At 42.3% G+C, this 11,500-nt stretch overlaps 1 protein-coding gene across 1 annotated transcript in view; it reads left to right on the forward strand.

The window, feature by feature from the left end:
* Positions 1-11,500, forward strand: part of INPP5F (inositol polyphosphate-5-phosphatase F) — a 949,391-nt gene that overhangs the window by 860,256 nt on the left and 77,635 nt on the right. The gene's annotated exons all lie outside the window — the stretch shown is intronic.

Raw genomic sequence — 11,500 nt, forward strand, 5'->3', positions numbered from 1 at the left:
TGCTGCCAACTCAGCACTGCCAGCCCTTCCATCTGCCCTTGCTGCGGTCCCACAAGCAGGCTGCTGCACCCACAGGCTGCTGAGGGGCCTCAGCTGAGCTCCCAGGGCAGATAACTGAATATTAGCACTGCTTTTCAGCTATCCCAGCATCAAGCCGATGTCCCTGAGGGCTGTGTGGAAGTGGTTCCTTCCTGGGAGACGCTGGGGATACAATCTCCATGCTGTGGCCTGTGGTAAAGGCCACAGGAGAACTTCCCAGAGCCTGCACCCAACACATAATTCACACTGACAGGGGAAAACAGGTTAAGCTGGGCAAAAACAGCCTAGGACTCTGTGATCCCATGGTTCTGTGATGCTCTGACTCTGTGACCCCATGGTTCTCCGATGGTGCATTGAAATGCATACTTCTCATCAAGGTGAGCACACAGACAGCTAACAAACTGCTGTCACATGCATGGAATATATTTTAGCATGCTGAAATCAGTTTTCAGCTCACTGCATTATTTTTCTGTTATTCCCAGAAAACTTCTGTGGAAAAGGTCTCTGACATTAAACAGAAAATCCAAGCTCACACCACTGAAGTGTTCTCACACACACAAAAAAAAGCTTAATGAAAGAATCTTCATGGTAACTTCTGTTTTTCTTTAGCTATTTTAAGTCTTTAAACTTTGAACAAGTTTAAGTCTTTAAACAAGTCTAGCTAATTTAGCTAGACTTGCTAAATTAGGAATTGTTATTGAGGAAATAGATCGGAATAGCTGTGTTTGGGCAGAGTATGGGTTCCTCGCAGGCAGAATGATCATTGCACTTTGGAAGCAATTCAGTTTGTGTACGCATTGAACATTTAAGTACTACTGAATGCTCTTCCTCTTCCAAAATAGTAACACTGTGAAGAAAACTGCCTCTATAGTTATCAGACGGTATATCTTCATGCCTGCTGCTCGCACTGTGATGTTTTCCCATCTTTAACTTAAACACGCAAGGCTGTTGCCAGGCACGTCTTTCTGGCGGAAGCTGCTCTGGCAGTGTATGTCTTAGGAGAGTACGTGGGACAGGGGCTTTAAGCAGCTCTTTACAATGTATTGGAAACACAGAAGGAGGAATACATAAGATGCTACTGGAATACTCCTGCTGTGGGTTTTCCATGGCCAGAGATCCGCATGTGAAGAGCCTGCATATGCAGAACCACGGCTGTCTGCAGTGCTGGACACCACTGGCAGAGGAAAATTCCAGTGTTGTGTCTGCATGGGAGCTGCAAATGAAGAAGCATGCTGCAGGAGTTTGCACTGCTCTGCATCCTCTGGATAAGACACTACATCTGCGTGATACACCCCAATATACTGAAACCTTGTCACAGTGTATGCAGATCAGCAGTGCCTCGTAGTAAAGTCTGTGGGTTAAAAGGTGAATGAAACTGGAATAGACATCAATAAACGTGATCTCATCCTCTTATCTGAGAACAGCCACTTCATTTGCAGCAAAATAGGAATCTTCCCTTCCAGAGACATGATGTTTTGTAAAGATTGTATTACCAAAATATTCAGACATTCTACCATATGCAAAAAATGACCAGCTATCTCCAAAACCAATGTTGTTCCCCTCTCCCCTTAAAAATATCCTGCACAAATAAAATTTTACACAACCTGTCCTCATTTCTTGCCTTTTAAACCTTGTTTTTCCTCTGTGTTTGTTTTTTTGTTTGTTTGTTTGTTTGTTTTTCCTCCCAACATTGCCCATTTTTTCAGCTACAGAAGCTTTTTAAAAAGCAACATGAGAAAGGTGATGCCAGAAGTTATACGGGTCTGGGTATGCAGGCAACACATAGAGTTATAGAAATATATCCTGACTGAAAAGTGGAATTATTTATTTCTGCATTTGGTTATTTGGGCTATAAGCCATAAATCATTGGCGTTCTCTGAATGTTATGAGAGTTTGCAGTGTTTATTGCTACATGAAACGATGCAGCAGGACAGATGAGTTGCTGCAAGACACAGAAATGGCCTTGGATTGCCCATTACTAACCAACATCAATAATGTGCATCGCCATCACAGCTGCCAAGTCCCTGACAGCACAAGCATTATTGCTTAATGCAGCAATAAAAATAATTCTTTTTTTTTTTAAATTAGGAAAAATTATTTCCTGAGTTTCAGCTTCCAAGTTCATACTGGGCTGGCAGAGGCATCAGAACAGGAGTATTTGAATACTGCACTGTGGAGAGGGATGTAAGATTTATTCGGAGGCTATAGGAGGCCCATAAAAAGACTGTAGAACTGACTTTAACTGAAGCTTGCCTCAGTGATATATTTGTGCCAGGTCAAACATTTTAATCTGGAAAAAATGGCTCTCAAAGTTTGCTTTTACTCTACCTTTCCATCGGTGTTTGGCCACTTTATATACATGTGTTTTGGTAACATCGTCCTGTCACTGTCAGAGACGTGTAAGGTCCTGGTAACTTGTGGACAACAAGTGGGACTTAATTCCATCCACATTCAAGAACAGAAGCCCTTTATAGGGCAATTAGGAGCTGGCTTGGTTGTATTCTCAAAGTACATAATGAAAACCAAGTTCTTCCAGTAGGTGTGAAGAGTGACACAGGATTTGAAACACTGGGCAGCGCTGAGCCAAGAGCACTTTTGTGGAAACCTCATTATTTAATTATATTTTCCCATTAACAACTACTTTTCGAGTTTAGTTAATGAGCATATCTTAATCTGTTAGATATGTACCTTGATGCCTTTACATGCCTTTAATTTACTAAGCAGAATATCATTTAGTGTTGTGTGAAGACAATAATTAATTAAATACAATGGCCCTTTTTACAGCTGGAGCTATTTTCATTGACCAAAACATGAAATAAAGACTAGAGATTGACTCATTTTCCATATAGCTACTTCTCAGGCACTGGATCCTATCTGGCCTTTTTGCTAATTTCTTTACAGCTAGTATCTGGCTGATGGACCTAATGTTATGTGATCCATCATGATATTTTCAAGCAAGATGTAGCAATTCTTACCTCAAACTGCTAACACACAATATCTCGAGGATGCTCCAAGTCAGCACTCCTCTCTTTCAGCAAACCTATGACTGAGAAAAAGGCATTAATTGTTTGGAATGAAATGAAAAAGCTATCAAATTACAGCAGAGCTAAATGAGAAATCAAGGCCATGTTTTTAATGTGTGGTCACTCAATTATCTCTTATCTCTGCTTGTTCCAGTGGACACCCGATGGTACAAGAACATTCCCTGCAAACAGTTTTTACTGACTAAAGACTTGAGCAAGGATTTGTTTTGGACTTGCCTCTTCATTTATCTCTTTGTAAGCACAGCTTATCTTTATAGATCTTGTTAGCTTGTAAACCTTATTCTTAACTGCATACAGCAAGTCTGGAAGTTACATGGTGGCAGAGAAATCCTGCAGAGATGGTTTGCTAATTTGTTCTCATCTCATCTCTAAAATCAAAACCTTTCCTTTCTACTTCCACAGAATGTCATTTTACAGATTTATGGCAGAAATGAAGGCACAGCAGGTTTCCAAGCTCTTAATCATTACCTTAGACCATTGCTGCTACCTGCATGGTGGGAAAAGCTGCCCTGGGAGGGCAACTGGCTTGGTGCAAGCAGTGGCAGTCCCTTGTGGGGCTGGCATGTCTGACACAATGTGGAGCAGTGCTGTGAGACATGGGTCAGCCCACTGAGAGCCTGCTAAGAATCACAAGGAAAAAACAAGGCTTAATTCAATCTTCTCTCTATCACTTCAACAGCAAGAGGGTTGGTCTTAGGAAGGAATCCAAGCTCTTGTGAATCTAGTTGGTTTGCTTTGTCATCTTCTGCTGATCAAATTATCCTTCCAAAGAACAGCAGGTGACACTCAAAACAATTACAAATACAGAAGCTCCAGATGTGTGTTAGAAACACCAGAAGCAAAATTCCAAGGTCTCCTCCTGACTGCTGCCTTCAGGCAGCCCCTAGCTTATCACAGTTAGGGAGTAAAACCAGGAAAAAATATGAGCTTAGATCATGTTCTAAGAACGTGCTTTCCATTCCTGGTCTCTTTTTTTTTTTTCTCACCCAAAATTTCAGTGCTGCATGAATGAAATGCAAATGAAATGTATTTAGGTTTTATCTGTCTTAGTTTAGAGGTTGAGGGTTTGTGTCTACAAGGATACAAGGCTAACAGTTTGAGATCTGTGAATTTTGCAGCTGATGGGCGCTCACGTGTGAGTATACACAGGAGCATGGCACAGCAGGAGATCAGAGCCAAGTCAGGATGGGAGCTGCATAATGCAAGCTGTTTAACTGTGGTGCATAAATACACGGAAAGGGAACAGTTAAATGAGTTAAAATTAAAGAAAAAACCCCCAAAACATAAAGAAGACTGAGTTTGCTGCATTGAAATGCTCTTTTATTTTGAGACCAGCTACTCCTGAAGGAAGAAATCTTATCTACAGGCCAAAACCAGAAGAGTCAACCTTGCTTTTCTTGTGGTGCATTGGCCCAGCGTGCTGCTCTAAAACACCTGGTTGCAATGACAGCCAGAACTAGGAGCAGCTAGTAAGAGAAAGCCAACTGCATTTCAGCCTTATGTTTTATATAAATGCTGCCCTCTATCCCCACTGATCTCCGGACTGAGCAGGAGGCTGTGAGAAGGCAGAAGGTACCTTAATCAGACATTCCCATGTCATTCCTCAGAGCTGAAAGTGTTTCTTATGTGTACATATAACTTAATCAGGAAGCATCGAGAGCCTTTACACATCTAAAGGTCATTCCACCAAAAATAAACATAAAGATGCTGCCAGCTTAAATGGAAGTTTAGTTCAAATGCCAACCAGAATTTGTCATCTATTTGTCAACTCTTAGTTTGCAATAAGAAAACACACACATATCCTAAAATAAAATAAAACCTTCTGTCATGCCACAGTGTTCCTGTTTGATCATAGTCTAAACCCCGAAAAAAACATTGGATGTGATCCCACAGGGCTAACAGGAGCAAAATGTGATCTGACAAAATCAGCAAGCTAAATGCATAAATAGACTGATGCAGTTCTGCTTTCCTGAAGCTAACAAAAAGGAACTTTGAAGACTGTAGCTTTGTCTTGACTGGAGTTGCTTCAAATCCCCGTGTTCACAGATGTTACACTGAGCAAAACCTATCTGAGATAGCAAAACAATTGCTGGGCCATCTCCCCATGAGTCATCTGCCTGATGTGCATGAATGAAAGACGGACAAGATCCTAACATCCCTTTCACTCCTGTGCAGCCATAGGAATCTTAACCAGATGAGTCAGTTCCATTGCACGTTTTAGCTCTGGATGACTCTGAACGTGAGGTCACAGGACTCAGATTCCAACAGATTCTTGTAGACACACTTACAACTGTTACATTATGTTTGCGAAACAAACCATAACACACACAGCTGCTGCAACTTCAGTCTGCTGAGATTCCCCACCACCTGGGCTACATAATGATTTTCTTGAATCTGGTTCACAAAATCACACTAAGCTTTTCTTGCAATTCAAGACAGTATTGTACCAATCATACAGTGCAGAGCTATGTAAGAGAGGCCTTTTTTTCCCTGGCTGTTCAGAACCAAAAGACAAGTTATTTTCACAGTTCAAAGCAGTATAAGATAGGCCTTTATTTGCCCATTCAGAACAAAAAGACGAGCTACTTCAAACTGCTGACATAAGACTTGATTCATTTTTAAAGTGTATTTTTCCACTATGCATATTTCAGATCCATTCAACATTTTGGTTAATCATCGCAAATGATGATGAACAAGATACTGAATTAGGTTCCTGTGTTTGCTCTGTGCTCCCATTGGTCATGCAGTTAAAACAAAACTGAAGGTACAACGGGGGGCTGTGCTCTCAGCAACTTTGCATCAAGAGCTCTTAAACAGGTTTTATTTCTGAGACTTCAGTCCTGGAACAGGCAAAAGGAGGAACTGCACGCATAGGCAATTGTGTGTTATCAAAGCATAAGAGGGATTCTGTTTAAAATTCACCTGGATAGTCTTTAAAGGAGCAGGTGTATGGAATCCTGCCATCTGAAATTCTCCAAACGTACTTTCTCTTGGGAAATCTATCTGCTTTCATGTCAGAGAAGAAAGAAAATTACACAACATATACTTGGCTATTCACCACTAGCTAACAGCATCCCACATCATGTGCTCAGCGCAAGGGAACCTGGGCCCAGCAAGGCTCAGTCATGCAAAAACAGATTTTTGAGCTGTCTGTTGCTCTGCTGGGATCTGAACTGCCCAGTGCCATGCAGTATCAGGTCTCACTGCCTGCTGGGTATAACTGCCAACCCTGTGTAATCAGTTCCCTCTCTTGTAAGTTCTTTGTGGATGTTTGGAGTTGGCATCACTCCCAGTGAAGACGTGGAGCTAGAAAGCGTGGTCAAATATGTAGAGCTTCAGTCGCAGAACTTTCTGCTCCCACTGATTGAAGCACTGGAGGGCAAAGGCCTAGTACATAATTTTCAAAAGCAAAAATTTGTATTTAATTCAGGAGAGACTTAAGTAAGCAAATTTGGAGCAAGCCTTTTGCACATGTATTCATCAACGTGTTTTGATGTCCTGAAAATAAATTTGTCAAATATACACACATAGCACGCTTACCTTACTATACAACCTAACCCTTATAAACATCACTGACATTACAAATATGCCTGTGCTTCTCATGTGCTTCTTAACATGAGAAGATTATGTGGTCATTTCCAATCTCTCCCAGACTGCTGTTCACATCTTCAGTGGGCAAAACCACCTTATTTCAAGGCAGGGCTGAGCCCATGGTGATCACCAGCAACCAGCTGTTCTGTAGCTCCCTCATTTGTCCTTTGGGTGATGTTCCTGCAGGCTTATGCCCAGCTGTTGATTTTCAAGGAGTGCATAGGGGTGCAATTGCTTCTGAAAATTTCCTTCTGCTCAAATTTTAGTGAGAGTGACCACAGAATCGAAGCCTCTCAGCAGTCACTGGCAGGCAGCAGAGACAGGCACTTCTCACTGGGACTGGGCTAAAGCTGCAAAGCAGCTATTGAAAAGGCCCAGGGAGGTTGCAGGAGAATATTATCCCAGCAGAACCTGCAGGATTCTTGAAACCAAACTCTTCTTGAAACTGTTTCTATGGGAAAATTTTCAGCCAAGAGAGAAGACATAGAAAATGCACATGCAGTGATCTCATGGTATGGAGCTCAGCTGCTCTGCTAGAGATAAAGGTTGTCTCTAATCTGTGTAACAGCTAAGAGACATGAAGCACATTCCCAATGCCTGCCCTAGGCGTGGGATTATTCCAGGACGATACTCAATTTTACACAGAAATAGTAAAAAATTCCTTCTCGGTGAAGATCCCCAACAGATAAGAAATGTCAAAAGGCTTTGTGGGATGGAAGGAGCAGGAAGAGGTCCTAGCTGTGCTGTGCCTCCAGCACGCTCCCCTCGCCACAGCGGACTCTTGGCAGCTCACGAGCTGCTAAAGGCTGGCAGTGATCTGTTCTAGCACTGGGGAACAGAAGGGGGGGCTTTGCTGTCTGAATGCTTAGCGAGGATCCTTCCATGCCAGTATAGCCCTCCAGAAATCAGATCCATTGGATTTCTGCTTTGCACTGTCTGTAATTTGTTTAGTAGATGTGACATTTAAACTGCTAACATACAGAGAACAGATGATCAACCTAAAATAAAATCAAATATGAGAATACAGCAGGAGATGAGAAAATGTGTAATACGCACTTAGTGACAAAAATCTACTTAAACATAAACAGTGGGAAAAGTAGACAGTCTTGTGGTTAGAGTAAGATAAAGATTTGAAAGGATCTTTTTAGCTATTGGAGTCCAGGATTTAGGGGGAAATTAGACTGCTACCACCAGTTAGAGTAACAGCAGTTCTGTGAGCTCAGAGAAGCGTAATCTCATGTTTCAGAAAACTGATTACTTTGGGAATGAATTATTGCCCTGGTGCCACAGTGAACAACAGATTTTATGCATTATCCAGAGTTCAGTCTTCTTCAGACACATTGGGGATGCAGCTCTGACTCAGACCCCTGAGCAGAAGTCCCAGGTTTCCTCTCTGCCTTGTCAGGCATTATTGATCCTACAGCAGGATGGCTAAAGAAGATAATATCAAATCAAGTTACAGATTGCAGTCCACTGTTCTGATTTTAAAAGGAAATTAGTTCATCAGCCTGCAGGCTGAGGTCTGCAGCGTAGTGGAGATGTTTTACTCTGTATCTCTGGAGCGGGGAGGCAAAGCTGGGAGGTATGAGCAACAATCCTTCAGCTGTCCTATCCAAATTCACATGTGAACGTGAGTCAGAGCTGCTGCTACAGACGGGATATTTCTCTGAAGCATTGTGCAAATATGTGCATGCCAACATTGATCAGATAGCAGATGAAATTATTAACACTGTCCAAAACTCTCCATCCCACATCTCCCGTCCTGCCAGTGCAACCTACAGCCTTGCAACTGAAACCCTGAATGACGGATTCACTTCTTCCAGTTCTCTCTTTGCAACTGCTCTTATCAGCAAGCTGGCCTTGAGCAGCCAGCTAAACTCTTGAAGTGGGGGGAATGCATTCCTGGCACAGTCCCAGGGAGCTCTTTGTATGGCTAAAAAATGCTAGCACTTCTAACGCTGCCCTTGCTCTCCCTGTTGGAGCCGCCTCACACTCCCAGCAGATGCTGCTCCAGCACTGCATTCTGGCACTGCTTTTCTTCTTTTTTTTTTACTTCTTGACTGAGATTTGCTAGCAAACCTTGCAGAGTAAACCAGATTTCTAGGCATTCAGGGCACTGCGGCCTCGAGTACAGAGCGGCAGTTCATCCACTAGGTGGAGGCCTGTAGATACTAATGAGTGATGACCACTGCAGCGATTAAAAAAAATAAATAAATGCTGTGATAGACTGTAATTCATTCTCCTGATTTCCAATGAAGTATGGCAAGGGTATGTTGCTCAGTGGACAGACCGAGCTGGATCTTCCATCAGAGAGCTGTCACTTAGAGCTCTGCTTAACTGGCTCAGGAACAACAGGGGATGTTCAACCAAAAAAAGCCTACTTTGTACATGGGCATTTAGGTTGACACATTCAAAATATACTAAGCAAGTATTTAGTTCTAAAAATCCCAGATCTTTTCTGTCACCTTTGTTCTGTATTGCAATTTTCTTTTCTCTGCATATAGATCACAGATATTAAAGTGGTTTTGAACACAGCCGAAGTCACTCCCTGACTTAAGGCAGGGTTACATCCCATATGGAAAATTAAAGGAAAAACAAAACCGCACTGAAATCAGCTTGTGGGGCCTCCTTCAAATTCAAAAAATCTGAAATTTGGAAGTCTGAGGGTGTGCTTTGTGACTGCCCTGTGATTTCAACATGCAGGTTTAAAAAGCTTTTCTCCATTTAGCATGCAAACTGAGCCATCTGCTTTCTTATTAATGCTTTGTACTTCCTATTAAAGTTCATAAGATCTATATTTATATGTCAAATAATTCCCATGTTACTCTTGTATCTCCAGTGAACAGATGATGTGGTGAGCTACACGCACCGTACAATTCCTGCACCAATATAGCAGTCAATATGAGATCAGACTGTTTGTGCATTGATTTGTGATGCTTTCTTAAAGGCACTGCATTTTTGGTTTTCTGAAATGTGGCACCCAATTGTATCAGCAGCTCTTTTTTTGTGTGTGTGTGTGCTGTTAATAAAACAAAATCCACCATTCTGAGCAAACCGTAAAACCAAACATCCATCCATGCCTGTGGCTGTAATTTGCAGAGAGTCCTTACTTGAGAATCCTCACCTGAGACCTTTTTGCTTTTATCTGAAGTGTTTTGTGCACCTGGAACAGGACATTCAGACAGGGAGCTAGATCAGTCCTAGCGCTCTGCTTTGGGGTGAAACATCAAACTGTGGAAGTCATGGGGGTGGATTAATTCATAATCTATCTCAAATTGGAATACTGAGGGACTCCATGTGCCTGCTGCACTTACTGACAGAGATTTCTTATGACTCAATCTGAAATGACTCCAGCAGAGAACTTGAACTGACTCCTGCTTAGAAATACAGCTCTAGACACGTGCCATACAGATTGCTATCCACAGGTTCATCAGAAACAGCCTTCTGGAATACCTCATCCAGAAACATTTCAGCTCATAAATCTTTTCTGTTCAAATGATCTGCTAAATTGTGAGGGTTGCTCAGAAAATAAATTGAAAAGCCAATTTAAAGCTTACCACAAGACGTGTTATTTCCTGATATACCAGAGGTATCTACTTGTTTATACAGTGAGTAACAATGACATCCCTACAGCAGTGCTGCTTCAAATAACCCCAACTAGCCCTGCAGCATGGTGAGGAGGCAGCTCTGCAGCCTGGGGACAGCCCACACGAGCATTCTGCTCCATCATGTGTTGGACTCAATGATCCTGATGGCTCCCTTCCAACTCAGGATATTCTATGATTCTGTAATCTTGGACAAAGCTGTTACCAGCGTCCTCATGTGAAGAGCAGACCACCCCCACCAACATTTGCTGATCCACCTAATAATCTTTTCCTTGGTCTTGAATCAGCCAATTTTGAAGACAAAGAAGTGAGCAAAGACCCTGTAGAGCTGATTAAGATTTTTGCTGAGCAATATTCCTTATATGAACATTTCCACAAACCACTCTGGTCTGAAACATGGCTAAGAACCATGTAAGTTATGATCTGTATCACCTCAGGGTAGCAGCCATGGCACAGCAACAAAACCTGAATCCCAGGACTGCTGTGCCAAATAACCCACCTACCCAGCAATCCTTACAGCTATGAGAGGCTAAAACACCATGGACAGCATGGACAATAATTTAATTAAGAGGAAAAGCACAATATTCAGCCAAGTCAAATCAATCACTCAGATGTTTTCCCTTCTCAGTCCATGCTCATCTCTGCAACCAGATGCTGCAACCATGGGTTTTGCTCCTGCAGAAGAAGCTCAGGCAGATTCTAACCTATCGGCCCATTACAATTTGGGTGAAATGTTCTGACCTGTTTCTTAGCAAGGCACAGACTCACAGCCACATTTAGCCTATGACTCTTAGCTGCTCCCCTGAATTTTCCTTGTATTTCCATCTACTGGCTGACCTTTTTTATTAACTCTGCTAAGTATGTGGCTAACTATCAGCAACAAAGCAACCCATTCACTTCTCTGTATACACTCCATCAGATACAGTACCCATCTGTACTACTTTCTCAGCATACACAAGTAATTTCCCTTTTAACATCTGTGTCCCTCACATCTGAATCAGCTGCTTTTGTTGACTTGGGAAGGAATCTGCCATAAGCTACCAAGAACATATGATCGAAGTGTGCCTCTTTCTGTTCTGAGACAAGGAGTGAAATTCCTCTGCAGAATTTACAGATAAGAAGCAGAACAGGTCTCTGATATTGAGATTCTTGAGACAAATATTGTGAAGGCAAAGATGGAGGGCTGTGGGAAGGGGTTCATCAGGGCCAGCACTGCTGGCT

This window comes from Lagopus muta, chromosome 5, assembly GCF_023343835.1.
Source record: "Lagopus muta isolate bLagMut1 chromosome 5, bLagMut1 primary, whole genome shotgun sequence".
NCBI classification, from domain to species: Eukaryota; Metazoa; Chordata; class Aves; order Galliformes; family Phasianidae; genus Lagopus; species Lagopus muta.